This window comes from Marmota monax, unplaced genomic scaffold (assembly GCF_021218885.2).
Source record: "Marmota monax isolate L192 unplaced genomic scaffold, Marmota_monax_Labrador192_F-V1.1 WCK01_AAM20220418_F8-fsc00225, whole genome shotgun sequence".
Taxonomy (NCBI): Eukaryota; Metazoa; Chordata; class Mammalia; order Rodentia; family Sciuridae; genus Marmota; species Marmota monax.
In genome coordinates, this window is record NW_026694524.1 from 73,855 (window position 1) to 80,739 (window position 6,885).

At 41.5% G+C, this 6,885-nt stretch overlaps 1 non-coding gene across 1 annotated transcript; it reads left to right on the top strand.

The window, feature by feature from the left end:
* Positions 1-3,089: 3,089 nt before the first annotated feature.
* LOC124076338 (U6 spliceosomal RNA) lies at positions 3,090-3,197 on the top strand. Its single transcript, XR_006846321.1, has one exon. It is a non-coding gene; the product is annotated as a U6 spliceosomal RNA (small nuclear RNA).
* Positions 3,198-6,885: the final 3,688 nt, after the last annotated feature.

Below are 6,885 nucleotides of genomic sequence, written 5' to 3' on the forward strand. Positions count from 1 at the left end.
CTACCCATCCTCTCGCCCTGCCCTCAGGGGCGAGCAGTTTACCTTATCACTTACCCTCAGTCGCTCCCCGTACGGGCCACCAAATGCCGCAGTCTGGCTGGGCACAATCAGGAGCCACTTGTCAAAAGAAACTAACTTTATTTTTAGAACCACACACGCCAAACAAAACAGCCTCTCAGGAAAAACCCTCAGAGCCCCAACTGCCACCACCGGCTTTCCACAAGCCTCTCTCTCCAACACCAGCCTCTCTCTCCACCTCCCACAATCCTCCTGCTCTTGAGGCTGATTGGCTGGGTCATGTGGGCGGAGCCAAAAAAGTCCCCCAATGAGCAGCTCCATGGTCTGAAAGGGCAGGGAAACAGCCCAATGAGCATCACCGCAGAGGAGCCAATCAGCTAGATGTTGCTGGGGCCGCTGTGAGCCAATCATCAGCCGGCAGCTGGAAGTTTGCTGGGGCCCCTTTGGGTGTGGCTCTCAACACCTCTTATGGAAGAGAAACAGTCCTCTCTCTCTCCCTTTGCCATATGACCAACTGGCTACAATGGGGAGGGGGGAATTGAATGATTCCTTGGAATCCTGGTTTCAGACACTGTTCATTTTAAACAATACCTGAAATATATTCACACTGAAGAGTTCTTCTATGGAGATTTTACACATTGTTTTTACCATTTATAGAGTAGCTAACACAGGCAATGACCAGCTCAGAGTGGTGACTGGCAGATGCTTGGGACCAGGATCAGCCATGCATTGCCTTCTATGGAAACTGTACCTAAAGATTCAGAAAGAGTGAATGGTCACAGTCCATTTCTGTAAACCTCATCCACATGCTACTCATTTTCCCCCTTCTTGTTTTCTTTTCTCTCTCTCTCTTTCTTGTTTCTCGTGTTAGAGTTGGAATCCAGGGCCTTGTACATGCTACACAAGTGCTCTACCAGTGAGCCACACCCCCAGCCCCTCTTTATCTTTAGTGTATATGATACTGGGGATTAAATCCAAGGGTGCTTTATCACTAAGATACATCCCAGCCCTTTTCAATTTTTATCTGGAGACAGGGTCTCACTAAGTTGTCAAGACTGGTTTCAAACTTGCAATCTTCCTGCCTCAGCCTCCCAAATTGCTGGGGTTATAGACATGCACCACCTTGCCTAGCTCTCTCTTTTTAACATCTATATTTCTCCCTCCTATCTCCTTATTACACTGGAAGAGTGTACTTTTTGTGTGTGTGTGGTTCTGGATATTGAACCCAGGGCCTTGTTCATAAAGGCAAGCACTCTACCAAATGAGCTATGTCCCCAGCCCAGATGTACACTTTTTAAAAAGATATATTAAGGAAAAGTTTAAAAACACAGATACCCGTGTTTATATCAATTTTTGTCTAGTTCTTTTTTTTTTAAAGAGAGAGAGAGAGAGAGAGAAAGAGAGAGAGAATTTTTAGTATTTATTTTTTAGTTTTTGGCAGACACAACATCTTTGTATGTGGTGCTGAGGATCGAACCCGGGCCGCACGCACGCCAGGCGAGCGCGCCACCGCTTGAGCCACATCCCCAGTCCCAATTTTTGTCTAGTTCTTAAGGGAAAACTTTTAAGGATGAGGGTTATGATGGCACAAAAAACTTTTTTTAACCTTTTCCTGGATTTTAAAATCCAATGGGGGCTGTAGCTCAGTGATCTACAGATTCAATGCAATCCCTACCAAAATGTTAAGGACTTCTTACAGAATTTAAAAAAAAAAAAAAAAAACAACTAAAATTTGTATGGAATTACAAAAGACCCCGAATGTCTTTTGTAAATCGTCCTGGCTGGCCTCAGACTTGTAATCCTCCTGATCCTCCTGCCTCAGTCATCTTGAGAAAGAACAAAGCTAAAAGCTTCACACTACATGATTTCAAACTATACTACAAAGCTATAATGATCAAAATAGCATGATATCAGCATAAAAACAAACATACTGACCAATGGAACAGTATAGAGGGCCATAAAATAAATTCACATCTTTACAACCAATGGATTCTTTCTTTCTTTTTTCAGTGCTTGGGAATCAAACCCAGGGCCTCACAGATACTAGGCAAGTGCTCTACCACTGAATTACAACCCTTGCCAACACCACCTTTTGTGTGTGTGTGTGTGGTAGCACTGGGATTGAACCAAGGATGCTTAAGTACTAAGCCACATCTCCAGCCCTTTTTCTTATGTTTTATTTTGAAACCTGGTCTCACTAAGTTCCTTAGGGCCTTGCTAAATTGCTGAGGCTGGCCTCGAACTTACGATCCTCCTGCCTCAGCCCTGCAAGTTGCTGAGATTACAGGTGCTCACCACCATGCCTGACCTCTACTAATATATTTTTTTCCTAATATATTCTTAAAAACTGCTAAGAGAGATGGTAAGTGTTCTTACCACCAAATGATAACTATGTGAGGCACTACATATGCTAATTTCCTAGATTTTAGTCATTTCACAATGTATATATTTGAAAACATGTTGTATACCATAAATACATACAATATTATATGTTAATTTAATAAAGAAAGAAAAATAGAGCTGGGCCTAGTGCTGCAGGCCTGTAATCTCAGCTACTCAGGTGACTGAGGCAGGAGGATCAGGAGGATTACAAGTCTGAGGCCAGCCAGGACAATTTAGTGAGATTCTGTCTCATAAAATAAATAAATAAAAAGGACTGTGGATATAGCTCAGTGCTCACCTAACATGTTCAAGGCTCTAGATTAAACTGCTGGTACCATAAAAAAAAAATCCAGCAATATCTGAGATCCAATCAAAGATTTCCAGGAATAACTTTGTAGGAAAACATTGTCTATAATAAGGAAATAATAAATCAATCAAAACCAACTCAGTGCCAGGCATGATGGTACATGCCTATAATCCCAGTGGCTCAAGAGGTTGAGGCAGGAGGATCACAAGTTCAAAGCCAGCCTCAGCAATTTAGCGAGGCCCTAAGCAACTCAGAATAAAAAATAAAAAGGTACTCTGGCCAAAAAACAAAAGGGACTGGGATGTGGCTCAGTAGTTAAGCACCCCTGGGTTCAATCCCCAGTACCAAAAAAACAAAAACAAAAAACAAAAACACCCATTCAGTGCTCAATTTGGCAACACATATACTAAAACTGGAATGATACAGAGAAGATTAGCTTGGTCCCTGAGCAAGGATGACACAAATTCTTATTTGTGTGTTCCATATTTGTAATAAAAAGGGAGGGGGAATCTCATGAAAATAGAAGGAAGACCAATAGAGCAGAGGAAGAGGATCAAGGGGAAGTACTGGGGAATAAAATCTACCAAATTATGCTATGTGCATGTATGAATATACCACAATTAATTTTATATATATATATCACTAATTAAAATAACAATAAAAGAAGGGATAAATAGAGTAGAGCAAGATGATTGAGGAGAGGAAGGAGGGCAGGGAAAGGGAAGGTACTGGAGAATGAGATTGATCAAATTATGTTATATGCAAGTACAAATATAATGCATAGTGAATCCCACTATTATGCATAATTATAATGCACCAATAAAAATATAAAATAAAACATTAACTTAAGAAGAAAAAAACAGGCTCAACTTGATAATGGAGAAGTGGTTTAAGATGGTTTTTTAAAAATCAGATGAAGAGTGTTGGCAATAGAAAAGATTTTCTTTGATTTTTTAATGATAAAGGATGTCTGAATTATTTGCTTTTGTTTTGTGGAAAGGAATAGCAGTACTAAGAAAAATTTATTTTGGTGGGTTAGGTAAAGAAAGGCAATAAATTTGAAGATTTTTTTGTCTTTAAACAAAAGCAAACTGACTCAGAACCAGGCAAGGTGGCACACACCTATAATCCTGGTGACTCAGGAGGCTGAGGCAGGAGAATTCCAAGTTTGAGGCCACTCTGGGCAACAATAACAACCTCAAAAACAACCCCACAGTGACTCAGAACTGACAGATATTAGATATTAGAATTATCAGAGAGGGATACTAACACAGTTACTATTATAATCATATGTGAGATATTATAATAAGAAACATATGTAGTCTCTGTTCCTGATTCCTAGCACACAGCTAAAAATCCTGTAATTTCCAGAGTCATGAGGCAAGAGGAGCAGCTTGTTATTCATAACAAGCCCTTCAACCATACCTGAGTTTATACTAACGAGGTGGCCCTTGGTGGGCACCTCAGTAACTTCAGAGTAGAGGCTGGTTGCCAGAGAAAACCGCCAAGTGATTAGAAGACTGGGGCCTCTTGGGAAGGGAAAGGAACTGGAGATTGAGTTAATCACCAATGGCTGGTGACTTCATCAATCATGCCTATGTGATGAAACCTCATAAAGGCTCTGTGTTGGTGAGCACATGAAGATTCTGGGAGGGTGTTCCCTCCCCCACATCTCACCCTATAATCTCTCCCATTTATTTCTTGCTGAGTCATATCCACTTTAAAATAAATCAGTAATAGTAAGTGAAGTGTTTCCTGAGTTCTGTGAGCCATTCTAACAAATTATCAAACCAAAGGAGGGGGTCAGAAGTCCTGGAGGCCTGGGATTTTTCTTTTCCTCTTTTTAGGAGGGGGTATTTAGGAGCAAACCAAGGGGTGCTTTACCACTGAGCTACATCCCCAGTCCTTTTAATTTTTTATTTTGTGATGGGGTCTCACTAAATTACTGACGCTGGCCTTGAATTTGCAATCCTCCTTCCTGAGCCTCTTGAGTAGCTGGGATTACAGGCATATGTCACTGCCACAACTGGCTGGGATTTTTCAATTGGTATCTCAAGTAGAGCCAGTCTTGTGGGATCAAGCCCTTAACTTGTGGGGTATGACACGAACTCTGAGTAGTGTCAATTGAATTGAATTGTTGGACACCCAGTTGCTGTCTGGAGAGTTGGAGAACCATTGTTGATGTAGAAAAATCCCCACACATTGGCATCTCTAGTGTTTGTGAGTAAAAGTAGCTCAGAGTCTGACATATGTTCAAACACTTAAATAGAGACATTGAGGATATAAAAAGTACCCAATTCAAACAGTTACATGGCCTGGTTGAAAATACACTTAAGGAATTAACAGCACATTAGACATTGCAGAAGGAAAATATATTTGTCAAATTGAAGCATAGCAATTAGAAAATACTAAAAAATAAAACATAGAGAAAAGGACCCAAACAACAAAAAAATGGGCCAGGGATATAGCTCAGTGGTAGACCATTTGCCTAGCATGCATGAGGCCCTGGGTTCAATCCCCAGCACTGGAGAGAAGGAAGAAATAGCATCAGTGAGCTGAGGAACAGTGTCAAGCAACATATTATATGAGTAATTTGAGTCCAAAGAGAGAAGACACTCAAAAACCTGTCCAAGTTTTTCAAATTTGAAGAACACTAGAAGCCTAAAAATCCAAGAATACAAGAACCCTAAGCATAGGAAACTACCCCTGTAGTGGCACCCCCTTTCTCCACAGAAAAGTCTTAACTGGGTTTCTCCAGAAATCTTCACCATGGCTGCATTTAGGACTGTCAGCAGAAGAGTCTCTTCAAAAGAGTTTAATGTAGATAAACTTCCAATTTTCGTGTTGCCCTGTTTTACTTGGCCACTGGCTAGGAAGAAATCAGCACCCCCTTACTAGTTTTCCACAAACATGTATCCAGTAGTTTGTAGAAATGTGTAAACAAGGCCTCTGGCCTTGAGCTGGGGCTTCACAGAGATGTCTACATTTCTAAGATAAGAGAAGTTACCAATTGGGCTCCATGATAACAGCTGGCAGGGGGAGGAAAGAAAGGGGAGAAGAAGCTCTCCCCTTCTCAGGTGTTGTCCTTGAAGGGTTAACTTTCCCAAAACAGTGAAAGAAAAAGCTGCTTTTATGTGAACTTCTACAGACTGTGAACTTCTGAGCCCCTCCCCTTACCTGCTAGGTATCAAGTTCTGAAACTGTCCAAACTCAGGGTTCAAGGGATTAATTACAGCAAAAGCTGTGCCCTCTGAACCTGGCTGCAGCCAAATAAAACTGCTTCCTGCCATCTTCAGTGCCTTGCCTCATCTGTCCCTACAACACACCCAGGTACATCATAATCAAATTGATCAAAACCAGTGCTAAAGAGAAAAATCTAAAAAGCAGACAGAAGTGGGAAGGGACCTGTACACAGGAACTATTATGGTTCAGATTAGGTGTCCCCCAAGAGCTCATGTGTGAGATAATGCAATAAAATTTAGAGGTGAAATGATTGGGTTATGAGAGTCTTAACTTAATCAGTGCATCAATCCCCTGATGGGGAATAACAGGAGGGAACTGTAGAAAGGTAGGGTATAGCTGGAGGAGGTGGGTCATTGGGGATGTGCCTTTGGGGTTGATATTTTGTCTGTGAAAAGGAGAGCTTTCTCTCTCTGCTTCCTGGAGCCATGTTCCCAGCAGCTTTCCTCCTTGACATGATGCTCTGCCTCACCACAAGCCCTAAGGAATGGAGCTAGCCTTCTATGGACTGAGATCTCTGAAACCGTGGGTCCCCCCCAAAAAAACTTTTCCTCCTCCAATTGTTCTTATCAGGTCTTTTAGTCACAGCAGTGGAAAAGCTGACTAAAACAGGAACAAAATTAGGACATCAAATTTCTTGCTGAAGGTAATACAAGCAAAAAGACAAGAAAGCCAGGTGCAAGCATACCTATAATTCCAGCGACTCTGGAGGCTAAGGCAGGAGGATCACAAGTTCAAGGCCAGTCTCAGCAACTTAGCAAGGCCCTAAGCAACTTAGTGAGACCCTGTCTCAAATAAAAAATAAAACGGGCTGGGGATGTGACTCAATGGTAAATCACCTGTGAGTTCAACACCTAGTACCAAAAAGAAAAAAAGAAGACAAGGTTTTTTGTTTGTTTGTTTGGCATCAGGGATTGAACCCAGGGCCACTTAACCAC